General features: G+C 46.6%; 1 protein-coding gene and 1 non-coding gene across 5 annotated transcripts in view; one reads left to right on the forward strand and one right to left on the reverse strand.

Annotated features, from left to right (window-relative positions):
• CLC-D (chloride channel D) overlaps positions 1-19886 on the reverse strand; it is a 168277-nt gene that overhangs the window by 26537 nt on the left and 121854 nt on the right. The gene's annotated exons all lie outside the window — the stretch shown is intronic.
• On the forward strand, positions 18584-18702 carry LOC147447065 (U6atac minor spliceosomal RNA). The gene has a single exon (XR_015189753.1). It is a non-coding gene; the product is annotated as a U6atac minor spliceosomal RNA (small nuclear RNA).

A 19886-nucleotide genomic window follows, 5' to 3' on the forward strand; every position in this document is an offset into this window, starting at 1 on the left:
AGCATCTCCTCTACAGTATCATAAAATATTGTTTGATGATGGGCAATCCTAGCATTGAAGTCCCCTAGAATGATAATGTCACCATCTCTAGAGAATTCCCATATGGCATCATCCAAAATAGAGAAGGGGGACTGTCCTCTAGGGTGTGCATATACTGACGTACTCAAGGGAAAGTAGCAAATAGCAATGTAAAGATATCTGTCACTCTCTGCTCTCAATCTCACCCACATGTACCTAGCTTGCTCATCCCTGCGAGCTATGTGCATCAATGGCTGCAAACCCTCCCTGAATAATACTGCCACTCCTCCTGAGCCCCGTCCTCTGTGCTCTGATCGTATCTCCTGTCTACAGGCTGTCTCCCATCTGTATCCACTAATGTGAGGCATAGACTGTCCAGGGGCCTGATGTGTCTCAGAGTAGAAGATAATGTCTCCTGTTAAAACTATCCTCAAAAGCACCCACATCAAGGCGCATAGATCCATTACAATTCCAGGCGGCAACTTTTAGTGTGGTCCCATAGTTCTCGCACCATCATGTGGCGCGTGGCTCCAATATTACCACTCTTCCATCTCGATAGCAGGCAATCTTGCCTTTTTCCCTTGCTGCTCTAATCTCCAGCATTACCTCCGGTATATGAGCGATCTGCGAGAGGGTAAGATCATTCCCGAGAAAGATGCCCGTCTTCTTAAGAGTTGGCCTTTTCTTCAAAAAGTCCTTCGCTTCCATGGAGGGAAAACAGAGAATGAGTATCCTTTCTTTCGAGGTTTCCCCATTGCTTCCATTTTTCTTGTTGCCCACTCTCCAAGCTCTTGTGTGCATCGGTTCATGAACCCCCATCAGAGACATGAGTTCTTTTACTTCTTCGTCCACATTATCTGTCTTTAAGGCCGCAAATTCTCACATGTAAAGCGCGCACACGTCTTCTTTGCTCCTCCACTAGTGTCAGATTAATAATAGTGGGTGTGGGCGTGGACGTTATTTCTTTGCCTTTCCCTTTCTTGGCAACCTCGATCCATTTCTCGACTTCATCCGCCTTCTGTTGAGTCTTTGTAATAACATCCACCTAAGAAGTCGTCATTTCTTGTGCTGCTCTTCTCCCTCCTTGATGGCCCATACTTGCTCCTTGATCGTGTTTAGTTCTTCTATTACCGAGGGTTGCAATTCTCCTTCTTTCAGGGTGTTTCTTGATCGTGCTTCAGCGAGATCCTTCTTGAGTGACGCAATCTCTTCATCTTGAGCCGTCACACGATCTTCTGGTACATTTATTCCACTTTCTTGGATCAACACGCGTCCTTCGAGCATGTTTATTGTGCCTAACAGGTTGCGGTTCATTTTGCTAATGGTTTCCGTCATCTCTTCTTTGCACTTTTGAATGGCATCCTCTAAGCTCTGCTTCCTCATGCTTAATTGCCACCAAGGGGACCCACACTATGAGTACTCTCCTTTTTTTTCCCCATTTTTTCTCTCTCTACACGGGCAAGTTTTTTCCTCTCTCTCTCTCTCTCTCTCTCTCTCTCTCTCTCTCTCTCTCTCTCTCTCTCTCTCTCTCTCTCTCTCCGCTTATCTTCCCTCCCTATTCTCTCTCTATGCACGGGTCCGCAGGGGGTGGGAGCGCGAGGGTTTGGGATTGCAAGGAGAGCGCGGAAAGGGGGGGGGGGGGGGGGGGGGGGGGGGGGGGGGGGGGGGGGGGGGGGGCAATGTCACGAGGACGTGGCAGCTGTTAACTATGTCACGAGGACGTGGCAACTGCTAACCTTAGTTGTTGGTTTCTTTCCAATGATTTTTGTTTTATTTTTGAGACCCTCTTTTTGCAGTAGCAAACGGTCGGACATTGTATGGCCAATGAGAACGGTAGTTTCACCCGCAGACAGGAAGTGGTCAGCACTGGAATTCATATAGTAAGAGGATGTTGAGGCTCAGAGCAAGATCATCTAGGTCCCCCCGTCGCACTCAGCAAGTTGGTGAATACTAGGAATGAACTCAATAAAGGCATAAAGTCAAGGTGGGACTACCAACAGAAAGTATCATACAGTTGGGCCACATTGCACTTTTGGATGCAGTCCCAATGACGATAGATGGTCATATGACCAGTGGGAGCCCAACGGAAGCATCTTCTAAAAATTAGGAAACTGCTATTTTGGGCCATGAAATGTGTTTGCGCACATCATTACCTTCGGCATGACCAGGGGAACATTTCACAACTCTGCCGCGAAGTCAACTGGGCAACCAGTCGGAGGACTTTTAGGCGGCAACCCCGAAACGGGAAATGGCTTGTAATCGTGCCAAGTGGCACTTTTTCTTGGACTTGCCAAACAAAGGAAAAAGGGCGCTGAATTTTATGCTGGGAGAGGCCTCATTTGCATTTTGTCACAGGTTAAGAGCTATGGAGTGCTTTCTTTCCCCCTCATGTATAGTGTGGTGCTAGGAGTGATGCCCTGCACGCTACACACTGCTCTCTCCCCCCCCCCCCCCCCCTACATGCAGTTATGTGATGCCCCACAAGAGGGCTCTTCATTTGACTGATGTATGACTGTGTGGTTTCATGCTTTTGTGCTGAGGCAAGAGCCTCCTTGAGCACGAACAGGGGTAGCTAGCTGGTACTCCAAAACAGGCACCGGTGAGGGTCCTAACCTCACCGTACAAGTGCGAATTCAGCGCTGTGTATGCGCTGTAAATTGACTGTTTTTCAGCCATACAGACGCCAAAAACCTTGGGAATCGTACCCCACTGGTAGAGGACAGCTAGGGGATTGTTTGGGGCTGAAAACAGAGCAAAAACCAGTAAATACAGCATGCTGAATTTACTGTTTTTGGGCAGGAATCGGAGGGTATACGTCAATGGAAGTGAGTTCTAGCAGGGGAATTGGTTTCGTGCAAGTTTTGGGGCTGTTATGCTGCCGAAATTTGCCCAAAACTGGTAGTAACTAGCGGGATATAGGTAAAGGATTCCCAGGACTCTACTTTGTAATTTACCCTCTCAAAATATAAAGAAATACCAAAAGGGGCGCCAATTATGGTGCCTACAGGTTGTCGGTGTCTGCTCGGGGCATTCTAGCTTCCGAGCCGTGTGTGTACTTAAGTGTTAATTCCTGTCACAGGTTTCGTTCGCACGTTCTCTCTGTGTGTGTATAAAGTAAAGAATTTCGGGTGAAAGCCAAAGCCTACCGCCCCACAGGCCGATTTCAGGCAACGCGAGGGTGCAGGGGAGCCAGAGAGAGAAATGAAATGAAATGAAATGATATATTAACGTCTTCAAAAGGCCAAAACGACCTATGAGACCATCAGATACAAAGTGGTGAGTCTACTACAATGTCTGAAGTACAAGTACAAAAAGTACTGAAAGTAAAAATGAAAACTGAAAATGAAGTGTGAAATGTGAAATGTGAAATGTGAAAATGTAGAATAGGCCCTCAATGACAATCTGGGTGTCGTGCTAGAATGCCTCTGATCCTCTGTTGGAGTCTCCGCCGATGGAGTGTGCTCCTGTGTCTCGATCGTGGTCGTCTCGATCTCCCGAGCTCAGTCGCCCTGTCAATGAGGGTGCCTTTGGTATGAATGCGGGTACAACTGTCACGAGGACGTGGCAGTTATTAACCATGTCACAGAGATGTGGCAACTGCTAACCTTGGTTGTTGGTTTCTTTCCAATGGGATTTATTTTATTTATTTTGAGACCCTCTTTTTGAAGTAGCAAACGGTCGGACATTGTATGGCCAATGTGAACGGTAGATTCACCCGCAGACGGGAAGTGGTCGGCACTGGAATTCGTATGGTAAGAGGATGTCTAGGCTGAGAGCAAGATCATATAGGTCCCCCCGTCGCACTTAGCAAGTTGGTGGATACTAGGAAGTGAACTCAATTAAGGCGTAAAGTCAAGGTGGGACTACCAACAAAAAGTATCCGACAGTTGGGCCACATTGCACTTTTGGATGCGGTCCCAATGAGGATAGATGGTCAGAAGACCAGTGGGAGCCCAACGGAAGCATCTCCTAAAATTTAGGGAACTGCTATTTTGGGCCACGAAATGTGTTCGCGTCATTACCTTCGGTATGACTAGGGGAACACTTTACAACTCTGCCGCGAAGTCAACTGACGCACCAGTTGAGATATTTTTAGCAGGGAAAGCCCAAACTCGGAAATTGGGCGACGTGTCAGCTTGTGAGCGATTCTGCCACTCTGGGAGGCAAAAACGAGCTGCATATCATCAAAGGGGGCGCCATTTTCAGCCACGGGCGGATTGCAACAGGTACAGAAGCTATGGAATGCTTACCTTGCCCTCTATGCACAGTATGGTGACGGGAGTGATGCCCCGCACGCTACATACTGCTCTCTTTCTCCCCTACGTGCAGTTATGTGATGCCCCACAAGAGGGCTACTCATTTGACTGATGTACAGTTGTGTGGGTTCATGCTTTTGTGCTGAGGCAAGAGCCTCCTTGAGCAGGAACATAGGTAGCTAACTGCTGCTCCAAAGCAGGCACTGGTGAGGGTCATAACCTCACCGTACAGGTGCAAAATCAGCGCTGTGTATGCGCTGTAATTTGACTGTTTTTCAGCCATACGGACGCCAGGATCATTGGGAATCGTGCCCCACTGGCAAAGGACAGTTAGGGGACTATTTGGGGCTGAAAACAGGGCAAAAACCAGTAAATACAGCGTGCTGAATTTACTGTTTTTGGACAGGAATCAGAGGGTATACGACAATGCAAGCGAGTTCCAGCAGGGGAATGGGTTTCGTGCAAGTTTTGGGGCTGTTATGCTGCCGAAATTTGGCCAAATCAAATGGTATCTAGGTGGATACACGTGAAGGATTCCCAGGACCTTACCTTGTAATTTACCCTCCTAAAGAATAAAGAAATACCGAAAGGGGCGCCAATTTTGGGGCCTACAGGTTGTCGGCGTCTGCTCGGAGCATTCTAGCTTCCGAGCTGTGTGTGTGATTAAGTGTTAATTCCCATTACAGGTTCTCTTTGCAAAGTACTCTGTGTGTGTGTATAAAGTAAAGAATTTCGGGTGAAAGCCATCTCCTACCGCCCTACGGGCCGGTTTCATGGTTCCATTGCCGGGATTTGAACCCGGGTCGTCTGGGTGAAAGCCAGATATACTAAAGAATAAAGAAATACCGAAAGGGGCGCCAATTTTGGGGCCTACAGGTTGTCGGCGTCTGCTCGGAGCATTCTAGCTTCCGAGCTGTGTGTGTGATTAAGTGTTAATTCCCATTACAGGTTCTCTTTGCAAAGTACTCTGTGTGTGTGTATAAAGTAAAGAATTTCGAGTGAAAGCCAACTCCTACCGCCCTACGGGCCGGTTTCATGGTTCCGTTGCCGGGATATCAATCACTTTTTCCTCAAAGAGTGAGCCTGGATTGTTCAGGGTAAAGACACACAGTGCAAAAACGCGGGGATTACACTATGGCCGACAAGGGGAAGGGAATTATGGAAGAGGGTTCCTCTCCAAAGGACAGGCAGGAGATTCCTATGGTTTTTGAGATTGGCGAGAGCTCACGGCCACGTCAGTCTGTACCTCCTGTCAACATCAATGTCCCTCCAGTAGTACAGGGCTTTATGACAGGGCAACTTGAGGATGATGCGTTTAAAACTCAGTTAGTTGCCGCGGTGAATGTCTTTTCGCAGCTCGTGCAGAATCCGAGGTTTATGGAATTCTTGCAAGCGCCACCAGTGCAACATCAAAATAGGCAACCTACGCCGCGTACAGAGCTTGTTGAAGCTCAAGCCCAGGTACTTCATGAGGCGCAAAAGGAAAGGGAACACTCGCATGTTGCGGAGTCGGGGGCTCCAAAGCAGATTCCTCCCGTGCTTGAACAGGTGGCTAGAACGCCTATTCCACAGGTTATGCCAGTTCAGCCCACCACCTTTCAGAGCCAGCATGCTGTCTTGAATGGACAGGGAGCTGGATACCAGGCTATGCACTCAGTTTTTCCACCACCCACGGTACATCCTGGGTATTTCGGGGGTGGATCAGTGTTCCAAAGTATGGCTGGTTATGCGTCTGGAAGTCAGCCGTACATGCCAGGAACAGTGTTCGGGGGTATGCAAGGGATCATGCCAAACCCCATGTATGGTACTATCGGCATGCAGCAAGGTTTCCACGGCAACCAGGGCCAGTTTGGGGTGCCACAGGGTCATTTTGGCATGGCTGGTTTTTCTGGACAGCAGCCAGATATCGCACCTCTGACGCAAAATGTGAATGGCCAACACGTGCCGATCATGCCTAGTACAGTGCCCATGTTGCAGACCATTCCGTATGACAATTTGGGGGCACTAGAGAAGCCGAAGGCTTACAAAGAAGGTGGTGCAACGGTAAAGTTCAGTACCTTCAGTGGTTTCGAGGACAAGACAAAGGCACTCACTTTCCTCCAGCAGTTTGATACAGCTTATGCGGGAGGGAATTTTACAGAGGCCTCGAAGGTCAGGAAAGCTGCCACTTTCTTAAAGGACAATGCGCTTACATGGTGGACGACATTGTTAATGCAAGGACAGGCACCCGCCACTTGGGTTTACTTCAAGCAAATGTTTGCATCTGCTTGGCTATCAAATGAATTTGAAGCCGATGTCTTGACAGATTGGCACCAGCTTACGGCAGCTTCGTGCAAGAGCTTGCTGGAGTACAATAGGAGGTTTTGTAAAGCATTACTCTCAGTGACCTCCTACAGATTTGTGCCATTGACAGAGCAGATAGAGAAGTATTGTTGTGGGCTGCCTAAAGGGCTTCGCGATTACTGTACAAAGAATAGAGTGGCTACCCTTACTCAGCTTATGGAAGTTGAGAACACTGGTCTTGCCCTGTTGAAAGGAGAGGACAGTGGATTTCCGAGCAGTGATAAAGGAGGGCAGCAGAAGAAAAATTCAGCGAAGAAGCCCTTTGTGAAAACGGCTCCTGATCCGTCACAGGGGTCTCAACAGGCCACCAAAGACAAGGATTCAGCTGGGACTTCTGGAGCGCAGGCAAAGAAACAGAAAAGGAAGCCTTTTGTGCGCAAGTCGCTCGAGGAAAAGAAGGTCCTAATGGCTGAGAACAAATGCTTTATATGCGAGCAGCCTGGTCACTTTTCTATCAATTGTCCACAAAGGAAAAGGCCAGCTGACTCAGAGGATAAAGAAGACCAGAAAGGCAAGAAGCCTAAACCCACGGCAGGTTTAGTGCCAGACATGGTGGGTGACATACCCAGCACAGATGCCAGTGAGTTATGCAGGGCATGGGGTAAAGTTAGGGATCAGACGGCACTCATCTTCTTTGATCCAGGTGCCAAAGCCAACTTTATCTCACCAGAGTTAGCTATGAAGCTCGGCATCAAAGCTGAAGAGATGGGGTACACAGCAGAGGCAGGGTTGGCATGTCCTGGCCACTCAGAGTGTGTTACTCCCATCATTGGAAAACTGCGTCTGCATATTCAGTCGTATGTGGACACTGAAGAGTTTTACATCATGCCGCTGGAAGGTTGTGACGCCTTGTTGGGGATCCCGTGGATGTTCCGAGTGCATGGAGTCTTGGATGCCTATAACAAAAAGATCACTGTACAGCATAGGGGCAAAACTCACATCTTGGATGTAAAGCTTAAAGGAGAGTCAATCCCTATTGTATCTGCTTCTACTATCACTTTTGTAATAAAGAATCATCTTTCTGTGTACTTGATTTTTGCACGTGATGTCTCAGATAGGGATCAGTCAAATTTATCTGTGTTAGATAAAGAAAGGTCAGCATTTTTGCAAAAGTTTAGTGACTGTTTTTCTGATTCATTACCGTCGCAATTACCGCCAGAGAGACCTGAGGACCATCGGCTAGATTTGGTGCCAGGGTATAGCCCACCAAATAGACCTCCCTACAGGGTTAGTGCGGCGCAGCAGAAAGAGATTATGGGCCAAGTTGAGGAGTTAATAGAGAAGGGGCTGATTCAGCCTAGTTCTTCACCCTTTTGCTCCCCAGTGCTCCTAGTACAGAAGAAGGATGGCTCATGGCGCATGTGTATTGATTACCGTGCGTTGAATAAGAATACCATCAAGAATAGGTTTCCTATTCCTCGCATTGATGATATTCTCGATCGTTTAGAGGGTGCTGCAATTTTCAGCAGGATAGACCTGAAGAGTGGGTACCATCAGATTCGTATAAGCCCAGAGGATGTGCACAAGACTGCGTTTAGAACGACATTTGGTCTTTATGAGTTTCTAGTGATGCCGTTTGGGCTAACAAATGCTCCTGCCACGTTCAACAGAATGATGGACCGGATTTTCCGCTCGCATCAACAGTTTGTTGGAACATTCTTCGATGACATGATTGTGTATTCGAAGAATGAAGAGGAGCATAGGCGTCACTTGACCATTGTGTTCGAAGAGCTGTGCAGTCACAGGTTACTTGTCAATCCTAAGAAAAGTGAATTCTTCCTGGAAGAGATCCACTTTCTGGGCCACATAGTCTCAAAGGATGGTGTTAGAATGGATCCCGCAAAGGTCGAAGCTATCAAGACATGGCCAGGCTTGAAGACTGTGCACGATGTCAGAAGCTTCTTGGGATTGTGTTCCTACTATAGAAGGTTTATCAGAAATTTTGCCGAGATAGCATCGCCTCTTCACGCATTGCAAAAGAAAGAGGTCACTTTCAGATGGACCCAAAAAGAGATTTCAGCTTTTAGTCTCTTAAAGGAAAAGTTGACTTCAGATCCAGTTATTGTTTTGCCAGATCTCAGGAAGTCATTTGTGGTCCAGTGTGACGCGTGTGGCAGTAGCATCGGAGCAGTGCTAATGCAAGATGGACAGGTAGTAGCATATGAAAGCCGAATTTTGCAAGGGCCAGAGAGGACTATGCAAGTCTATGAGAAAGAACTCTTGGCCGTTATTCATGCGCTTTCTAGCTAGAAGCACTACCTCTTAGGTGCTGATTTTGTTGTCCAAACATATCATCAGACCTTGCGATACTTCTTGACACAGTCAAAGTTATCCGAAAAGCATATGCGATGGGCAAACATTCTTTCCATGTTCCACTTCCAGATTATGCATGTGGAAGGCAAGAAGAATGTTGTGGCTGATGCGTTATCAAGAAAGCCACAAATTTCAGCTGTGTCAATTCCTTATCATCATGAGTTAGATGACATGAAGGAACAGTATACTGCTGATGAAGATTTTGCAAGGATCTTTGAACAGTTACAAGAGGGGCAACATCACGAGCACTACCTCCTCAGAGACGGTTTTATGATGATGCATGGCAGACTTTGTGTCACTAGGCCACTGCAACATAAGGTCATGGAAGAGAGTCATGTCCCACCGTATGCAGGGCATCGTGGCATTGATGCAACAGTTAAAGCGGTAGAGACGTTCTTCTATTGGCCTACCTTGAGGAGAGATGTGGATGCCTTTGTGCGAGCATGCATAAGTTTGCCAAAAGGTCAAGTTTGACAGGCAAAAGGCACCAGGGTTGTTACAACCACTGCCGATTCCGGATAAGCCATGGGAAAGCATTGCTATGGACTTTATCTTTGATCTTCCAAGGACGCCAACAGGGAATGATGGTATATGGACCATTATCTGTAGGTTCAGCAAGCAGGCCCATTTTATCCCTGTCAGGAAGAAGATAAAATCTGATCAGATGGCACGCTTGTTCATGTACAATGTGTTTAAGTACCATGGTATGCCACAATCGATTATCAGTGATCGTGATCCTCGCATGACCAGTTTGTTCTGGAGAGGATTGTTTGAGAACATGGGTACTACGCTCAAGTTCTCGTCTTCGTTTCATCAACAAACTGATGGACAGTCAGAAGAGGCCAATTCTACTGTCTTAGACCTGCTGAAATGCTATGTGTCAGATAATAAGGGCAAGTGGGAACAGTATTTGCCTATGCTTGAGTATGCGTACAATAATACGGTGCATTCGTCTACTGGCAAAGCACCTTTTGAAATTGTTGAAGGCGGCAAAAAGGGTCCTCCCATTTTGCACACAAAGGACAAGATCTTTGAGGCAGATCGATATGTTGAGAACATGGATGAGATGTATAAGAAGATTAAAGTTGCCTTGGAGAAGACTCAGGCAAAACAGAAAAAGGCTGCTGATCGTCACCGTCGTGAATTGCTACTATCACCTGGTGATTGGGTTCTCCTAAGGTTCGAAAAGGCAAGGTTAAAGAAGATGAAGGGCAAGGAACAGCTGTTTCCTAAGCTCAGCATGCGTTACTATGGGCCTTTTCAAGTGCTTGACAAGATCAGCGATGTGGCTTACAGGCTGAAATTGCCTGATGCGTGGAAGATTCATAATGCGTTTCACGTGAGTCTTCTAAGACCCTTCGTGGGTGATGTGCCAGAAGATATGCCAGTTGAGGATCAGCCAGAAGTTGAGGAACTTGATGAGATCCTAGTACCTGAGCAAGTTTTGGCACATAAGGACAGAAAAGTTAAAGGACAAGTTGCAAGACGCTATTTGGTGAAGTTCAAGAACTATCCGCCTATGGATGCAAAGTGGATGGAAGAGCATGAACTGTCAGAGTCACCAAATGTATTGCAGCTTTACCTTGAAGCCTTTGGGTTACAGCCTACTTATGCCCCAACCCAACGTGTTCAAAGGAGGGGTAATGATAGAGCTAGTACATCAAATGTACATATGAATTCACTGCCATAGATGGAAATGGCAAAAGTATGAAGGCCTCATTAAGTCATTTGTATCTATGTATGTTACGACCTTTCTTGCGGATACATGCGATGATAAAAGAGTGTTAATAGCACAAGATCATCAGTGGCGTGTATTTATGGTATGCAATCGAGGACGTTTGCGATTTCAAGAGGGGGGTATGTCACGAGGACGTGGCAGTTATTAACCATGTCACAGAGATGTGGCAACTGCTAACCTTGGTTGTTGGTTTCTTTCCAATGGGATTTATTTTATTTATTTTGAGACCCTCTTTTTGAAGTAGCAAACGGTCGGACATTGTATGGCCAATGTGAACGGTAGATTCACCCGCAGACGGGAAGTGGTCGGCACTGGAATTCGTATGGTAAGAGGATGTCTAGGCTCAGAGCAAGATTATATAGGTCCCCCCGTCGCACTTAGCAAGTTGGTGGATACTAGGAAGTAAACTCAATTAAGGCGTAAAGTCAAGGTGGGACTACCAACAAAAAGTATCCGACAGTTGGGCCACATTGCACTTTTGGATGCGGTCCCAATGAGGATAGATGGTCAGAAGACCAGTGGGAGCCCAACGGAAGCATCTCCTAAAATTTAGGGAACTGCTATTTTGGGCCACGAAATGTGTTCGCGTCATTACCTTCGGTATGACTAGGGGAACACTTTACAACTCTGCCGCGAAGTCAACTGACGCACCAGTTGAGATATTTTTAGCAGGGAAAGCCCAAACTCGGAAATTGGGCGACGTGTCAGCTTGTGAGCGATTCTGCCACTCTGGGAGGCAAAAACGAGCTGCATATCATCAAAGGGGGCGCCATTTTTAGCCACGGGCAGATTGTAACAGGTACAGAAGCTATGGAATGCTTACCTTGCCCTCTATGCACAGTATGGTGACGGGAGTGATGCCCCGCACGCTACATACTGCTCTCTTTCTCCCCTACGTGCAGTTATGTGATGCCCCACAAGAGGGCTACTCATTTGACTGATGTACAGTTGTGTGGGTTCATGCTTTTGTGCTGAGGCAAGAGCCTCCTTGAGCAGGAACAGGGGTAGCTAACTGCTGCTCCAAAGCAGGCACTGGTGAGGGTCATAACCTCACCGTACAGGTGCAAAATCAGCGCTGTGTATGCGCTGTAATTTGACTGTTTTTCAGCCATACGGACGCCAGGATCATTGGGAATCGTGCCCCACTGACAAAGGACAGTTAGGGGACTGTTTGGGGCTGAAAACAGGGCAAAAACCAATAAATACAGCGTGCTGAATTTACTGTTTTTGGACAGGAATCAGAGGGTATACGACAGTGCAAGCGAGTTCCAGCAGGGGAATGGGTTTCGCGCAAGTTTTGGGGCTGTTATGCTGCCGAAATTTGGCCAAATCAAATGGTATCTAGGTGGATACACGTGAAGGATTCCCAGGACCTTACCTTGTAATTTACCCTCCTAAAGAATAAAGAAATACCGAAAGGGGCGCCAATTTTGGGGCCTACAGGTTGTCGGCGTCTGCTCGGAGCATTCTAGCTTCCGAGCTGTGTGTGTGATTAAGTGTTAATTCCCATTACAGGTTCTCTTTGCAAAGTACTCTGTGTGTGTGTATAAAGTAAAGAATTTCGGGTGAAAGCCATCTCCTACCGCCCTACGGGCCGGTTTCAACAACCCTATGTTGGTGGTTAGTCTCCTGGCTCCCTCGATACAAAGAAGTCTCTGATCTGTCTCTGTGACTGTCGTACTCCATGTCTTCTCAACAGACTATCTCTATGTCGGTGTAACACAAGTAGATATAAGCCAAGGTATCTCTGATCCTAGTACCTCATTACTCTAGCTAGGGCTCCAAAACCCTCCCTGAATAAGCAATGGAAGCGCCCTCGTATCTCATAATACACAGTGCAGTGGCATATGTAGTGTAGCTCTGTCTCTGGCTCTCTACCGCATAGTTGGCATATCCTAGACTCCAGTGGTATCCCTCTGAATCTACCCGTCTCAATCTCCAGCTGGTGTGAGGATGTGCGAATCTGACCAATAGCACATCGTAGACCATGAGACAAATGAGTGTCCATGTAGCTCGGACGAGTCACAAACCCATCTCCCGAAAGTTGGAGAAGATGCTCTTTGTAGAAAGCCATCTTCGTGCCCAACTCCTGCATCGGCTCTACCCATGTCCTCCTGGTGTCCAACTGTATAAGATCCTGACGAATGAGTCTAGTGATCTCCGTCTGTGTGACTGGCAGGGAGGGTGCATCCAGGGAATATTGAAAAGAAGGCAATCTATCCATGCTGAGACCATGCCTCTGAAACCATGAGGTCATCTGCGCATACCAACATGATGCGTCTCCCTGCATCGCTAACTGTCTAGAGGACTCAAGAGCCAATCTAGTATATCTGCCTCTATGTGTATCCCATAGATTGTGCATAAAGGACACTGATCTGGTAAGAGCCTCAATCTCTATAGGAGGGGCGGCTACCTCTGCTCGAATAATCGCATGTGGTACGGAGGCCTTGGCTCTAATCATCCAGGATATCATAAATACCAAGGGTCTTTCCATGTTCCTCCAACTGTCATGATTCACAGATGGTCCCCAAACCTGGACCCCGTAAAGCATAGCTGAAGCAACCAAAGTATCAAAGAGCCATAGCTTTGTTCGTGGTTCTTGAAACCAAACCTGCGAACACATCCTCTCTAGCCCTCCCAATGCCGCATAGGCTCTGGACAGTCTAGTCTATGCTGCTCTCCTCAGAGTAAACCTCGGTCCCGTGAATACCACCCCCAGATATGTATATTCATCTGTGTACTCCACAGTGTCCTAACAATGTAGGTGTCGATCTCTTGACCCACTGTGATGTGGTGTTAAACACCATAACCTTGGTTTTACCAAGGTTCACAGAAAGTCCACCATCCTCTGCAAAGTTGTGCAATGCATCAAACTGTCTCTGCATGCCTTCTAGCGACTCTGATATTAACACAATATCATCAGCATATAATAATAAAGGGATCCATGTCCCTGCTAGCTGAGCGCCTCTGTCACCCTCTGTGTCAATGTAGTCAGAGACCTCATCTACATACATACCAAAAAGTGTAGGGGACAAAGGACACCCCTGTTTCACTCCAATAGTGGAATGAACAATGTCAGAAATCCCCTCAAGGGTGCATACCTGGCCAGTCACTGAGCCGTATAAAGCCATGATCCCCCATATGATCTCTGTGGGTACTCCCAATTGCAGTACCTGTGCATCAATCTGGCCCTCGGCACTTTGTCAAATGCTTTGCGGAAGTCCACAAAGCAACAATACATCCGTCTCCCATGTGCCCGACCCTCCTCAATAATGGCTCTCAGTGCAAGAATATGGTCCAAAGTGGAGAAACCCCTCCTAAATCCAGCCTGTCCTGCTGCTCGTATGCCCTCACTTTCTGCCCATTTACTCAGTTGCTGTTCAAGAATGGATGCATACAACCGTGCCAATGTGTGCCCTATCATAATAGTACGGTAGTTCCCTGGCACTGTGGGGTTCCATGCCTTGAAGACAGGTACAATTGTAGATAACCTCCAAGACTCGGGTAGTCCCTCACACATGACACGGTTAAACAACCTCTGACAGTAAATCTCTGGCATGTATCAAGTGCTCTACCACCAAACCATCATGATCATATGCACGCCTAGTCCTCATCCTGCCAATGGCGTTCTTCACCATCTCAGTGGTAAAGAAGGTACTAGTGGCTGGACATGGCTCTAGAGGGTCTGGTAATGGTGGTTGCCCAGGTACTGTATATAATGATGCTGCATACTGACCCCAAATCTCGGGAGAAGTAATCACTGGAGGAGGTGAGTGCTCATGGAAGAGATGCCAGGCCTCACCTGAATCTCGACTCAAAAAGAGTTGATACAAATCATGTTCCATCTGGGCTAAGAAGGCCCGCTTCTTCCATCGCACTAAATGCCGAAGGGCAATCCGAGACTGTCTATATGTAATGACTCCAAGTATAAGCTTGCTCTGAATCTGAACTCTCATCTCTATGCACTCCTCATCATACCAACTATTCTGAGGCATGTTCCCAGAACGTCTTCTCTGATCTAGTTGAGTGTGTGGGTATGCCTCTGCTGCTGCCCCATGCAAGATCTCCGTCAATAAAGTGGTGATCTCCTCCACAGTATATACAGGCTCAGCTGCCCACATCCGTCTGTAAATCTCTTCCACATAAACTGAGTCCGTCTCTGGTGTGAAAGTATACCGTGTGTGTGCAATCCCACGTGGTGTCTGAGAGGCACTATACTGGAAAGAGACTGAAAAGTCAGGAGAGCATGGTCCACTGCTACTCCAACAGGCCTAGGACCCACACTGAGATCCTGAATATTAGAGATGAAGCTCGGTGAAGTCATGACATAGTCCACTGTACTGGCTCCATGTCTGTGTGGAAAGCATGTGGATCCCCCAGACGAAGGAAAAATCTCTAGACCATTAAGTATGGCCAAACCATGCGTAGTTATCATCTCCATGAGATATCTCCCATACTTTGTGTGCTCTCTATCCTGTGAGTGTCTGTCAAGCCCCATCTCTGATATATCCATCTCTCTAAGCATCTCCTCCGAGGTATACCGTTTGGGAGTTGGCCGTCCTGGCATTAAAGTCTCCCAAGAGAATGATATCTCCATCTCTAGAGAACTCCCATATGTCATCATCAAGTATAGAGAAAGGGGATTGCCCTCTAGGTGAGGTATAGACTGATGTGCTAGGGGGAAAGTAGCATATAGCAATGTATAAGAGTCTGCCTGTCTCAGCTCTCAGTCTCACCCACATGTATCTCGCATGGTCATCTCTCCGGACAATCTGTAATAGCGGCTGCAACTCCTCCTTGAATAAGACTGCTACCCCTCCTGAACCTCGACTCCCATGCTGGGATCTAGCGTCTAGCCAACAAGCAGTCTCCCATAAATAACCAGTCACACTTGGCATCAACTATCCGGATTTCTGATGTGTCTTTGAGTAAAAGACAATGTCTCTATCTTTGAAGCTATCCTCAAAAGCACCCAAATCCAGCCTATATGATCCATTGCAATTCCATGCCGCGATCCGGAGTGTGGTCCCATATGTCTCGCACCGTCATGTTGTGCGTCTTTTCAAAACCACTACTTCCCTCCTCTATAAAAGGCAATTTTCCCTTTTAGAGAGAGAGAGAGAGAGAGAAATGATATGAAATGAAATGTAATATTAACGTCTTCAAAAGGCCAAAATGACCTATGAGACTAATCTGTTACAAAATGGTGAATCTAATGCCATGTCTGGGTACAAAAAAACTAGATACTACTACTAAAATCCATCCTCATCTGCACTCTGGATATCGAGAGAGTATGGCTCGAATCCTCTGGTGTAGTCTCCGTCGATGTTGTGTAGCCCCTCTCCTCAATCGTGGCCATCTGGATCTCCGTAGCTCCAGTGCTCGGTCGATGAGAGTGCCGGTAGTGGTCGAATGAGTGTGGGCCGAGCTCTACAATGATGACTGCTCCTCTGGCTGTCCCATTTCTTTTCAGGTGGGACTGTCTCTCTCTCTCTCTCCCCCCTGTAGACTGTCCCCATATCTGTGTAACTCAAGTAGATATAGCCCAAGACATCTCTAATCGTCATAACTCATGACCCTAGAGAAAGGACCGAAACCCTCTCTCAATAAGAGTGGAGACGGCCCCGTATCTCATAGTACACTGTGCAATGACATATGTAATGTAGCTCTATCTTTGGCTCTAACTGGCATAAGCGGCATATCTTGCTGTCTGTTGGTATCCCTCTAAATCTACCAGTCTCTATCTCTAGCTGATGTGAGGATGTGCGTATCTGACCAATGGCACACCGCAAACCATGAGACATATGTGTGTCCATAAAGCTGGGTCGAATCACAAACCCATCTCCTGTGAGGTGGAGAAGATGCTCTCTATAGAAAGCCATCTTCGTGCCCAACTCCTGTGGCGGCTCTATCCATGTCCTCCTGTATCCAGCTGGATCAGGTCTTGACGAATGAGTCTAGTAATCTCCACCGTGTAAGAGACATCAAGGGTGCCTGAAGAGAGTACTGGAAAGCGAGCAGCCTATCCATTGTGAAACCATGCGTCTGAAACCATGATGTCATCTTTGCAATACCAACATGAAGTGTCCCCCTGAACAGCTAACTGTTTAGAAGACTCAAGGGCCAGTCTAGCATATCTGTCCCTAGTAGTATCCCCCAAGCTGTGCAAAAAGGAGACTGATCTGGTAAGCACCTCAATCTCCATAGGAGGGGCAGCTAGCTCTGCACGAATGATAGCGTGCGGTACAGAAGCCTTGGCTCTGATCAGTCGAGAGATCATAGATACCAAGGGCCTCTCCATACATCTCCAACCATCCTGGCCTACAGAAGGTCCCTATGTCTGCACCCCATATAACATAGCTGAGGCTACTAAGATATCAAAGAGCCATCATTTTGTCTGAGGTTCTGGAACTGAACCTGCGAACACATCCTCTCCAAGCCTCCCAAGACCGCAAAAGCTCTAGTCAATCTAGTCTTTGCTACTCTCCCCAAAGAAAACCTCGGCCCAGTGAAGAAGACAACCCCAAGGTAAGTGTATGCATCTGTATACTCTACAATCTCTAGACCATATGTGAAAGTCGGTGTTGATCTCCTGATCCACTGTGCTCTGGTGTTAAACACCATAACCTTGGTTTTACCAAGGTTTACAATCAATCCACTATCCTTTACAAATTTATGTAATGCATCCAACTTTCCTTGCCGCCGTAATCTCTGGCATTACCTCTCTCATATGCGCAAGCTGTGAGAGAGTGAGATCATCAGTAAATACATGTCTTCTTGAGAGTAGGCCTCTTTCTCAAGAATTCCTCCTCCTCTTCCAAGGAGGGGAAGCGTAGTATGAGAGCTCCCCCTTTTAAAGATTCTCCCAGGCCATCACTCTTCTTGCCACTCTCCATGCCTTTGTGTGTGAAGGCCTTTCCACCCCCATCATGGATGTGAGGCTTGTGACCTCTTTTTCCGCATTGTTTATGTCCTTGAGGCCGGTTACCATCACATGTAGAGCCCGCATCCTCCTCCTTTGTTCCTCTTCGAGGGTCATGTTAATAAGAGTGGGTGTACAAGGAGCTTCCTTACCTTTCACTTTATTGGCAACCTCAATCCATTTTTCGGCCTCCTCTACTTTCTTTTGTGTTGCGGAGATGACCGCGGCCCATGACTTCTTCTCCTCACCTTCCTTGATAACCCGTATTTCTTCTCTCATGGTATTCAATTCTTCCATCATGGATGGTTGAATTTCGCCTTCTTCGAGCTGCCCACTTTTCGCTTGTAGATTTCGGATGATGGAATCTTGGATGACCACTTTCTCCTCGAGCGAAGCGATCCTCCTACAAATGCCATCTCTTTCTTCAGTCCATCTTTAAAGAATAGTGCTCCTCTCCTTCCTACAGGTTCTCTTCCTACAATATCCCGTAATCCCTTTTTCATAAGTCTAAATTTTATTCAAGTTTGCCATGTGAAGAAGTTTGTGCCGTTGAATTTATCGTTGATTTTCATACTAGGTGTGGTAAAACTCCGTACAAAAAGAATGATTTATTTTATTTGGCAAATGCTTCTTGAACAGAGATTCGTTTGGGTTGTTGTGGTTCAATATACCAAGTTTTGCAGTATGGGCAGAATTTCTTTCTAGCTCTCTTGTAAATTCTAGGACCATGTATGCGTGTAGCTTTCGAAGTTACTTCTTCTTCGTCACTGTTTACTAGTGTTTTAGTTTCGTTTGTGATTGTGCTAATCGAAGATGAGCTTTTACTCATTGCTAGAGAAGGTCTTACCTCTTGAATTTGTTCAAAAGCAGTGTCTATTCTCTTTTACAAGGGGATTTCCTCTTTTTCGGAGTTGAGTAATTCCTCAAAAAATATGAGCCTTTACAACCTTAGGTTATGGGTTAATAAAACTTAAGTCTTGTGAGGCAAGGCCTTTGTACTTAGTGCAGGAGAGCCGGTTAGCATCTTCCTTGAAAAGGTCGAGAGAAGCCTTCGGGCTTTAGAGGCTTATGGGACTCGCCTTATAGAGGCTTTGCAAAAAACAAAGTACTCCAACAACCCTTCTGGGACTCGCCTTATAGAGGCTTTGCAAAAAAGAAGCATAAATAAAACAATTGAAGTGTCTATAAACGTGAACGCAGGGTTTGACAAGGGTCGCTCACTGTATACAAGAACTACGAGCAGGTGATTGCCAAGTGGAGAGTATGAAGTGGATCGCCATGCAGTGGATTAGTGATCTATCTCACTGGAAGTCGTCATATTGACTGCACAAGGTGAGTTGCCATGAGAGCGATTCTCAGCCGTTGGCGGGCTTAGGCAACTATGTTGAAGCCTTGTGCATGCAGCTTGATAGTGGGAGACCATCATGGGCTTGATTGAACATCCCTACGATGAGTCATGGCAAGGGAAGTTCTGATGCTGAGATGCAGAGGTGAGCCAACATTGCCGTCCATTCCTTCCGGGAGTTTGAAGCATCGTTTTGGAGAAGGAAAGCTAGTTTAATGCTCGCAAGGATGCCGACTGTCCATCCCATACAACTGCTTTAGCTAATTGTATTGTTGTAAAAAATTGCCATTGACGACAGTGTTGAGCAATTAAAGACTTCGAAGTTGACCACCTTCACTTGAGGCTTGAAGTTGAACTTCGCTTAGGCTATAAGTGATTACCACATTATTAAAAGCACCTTGAGGTTCTATAATTTGAAGGATTTGCATGGCAGTTTTTCAACTCTTCTCTACGAGGCTTGAAAGATTACCACGATGAAAGCTCACAGACATTATATCAATCTTTTGTTGAACTAACCTAGCTCTGATACCACCCTAACAAATCTCCCTACACCTATCTTAGCTGAGGTGGAGGCATCTCTCTTAGAAGAAGAAAGAAGAATCCATAAGAAACATCATGATTTTGAAATACAAGGAGCATACCTTACTTAAAGTAAGAGAGCAACAAAAGTCCACGACCATTCTACAAAGGAACCAGCTCAAGGGAACCTCAAAGGAACACATCATTCAAAGACTGCAAAAAAGGCACTGTATGCACATTTTGTGGCAAAGACAATCACACAGAGGAATCATGTTTCCTTAAACAACGGATAAAAGCAATGTATATCGGAGAGTCAGATTCAAAAGATGCAGATAAAGAAAAGACTGCCTCAGATGAGACCAGCCTTGTGCAAATAGACGAAGAATGGGCCTTCTAAAGGTCTATACAAGCTAGTCAACAGTCTTTTTATAT

Source organism: Adiantum capillus-veneris, chromosome 11 (assembly GCF_014529385.1).
Source record: "Adiantum capillus-veneris isolate H3 chromosome 11, ASM1452938v2, whole genome shotgun sequence".
Classification (NCBI taxonomy): Eukaryota; Viridiplantae; Streptophyta; class Polypodiopsida; order Polypodiales; family Pteridaceae; genus Adiantum; species Adiantum capillus-veneris.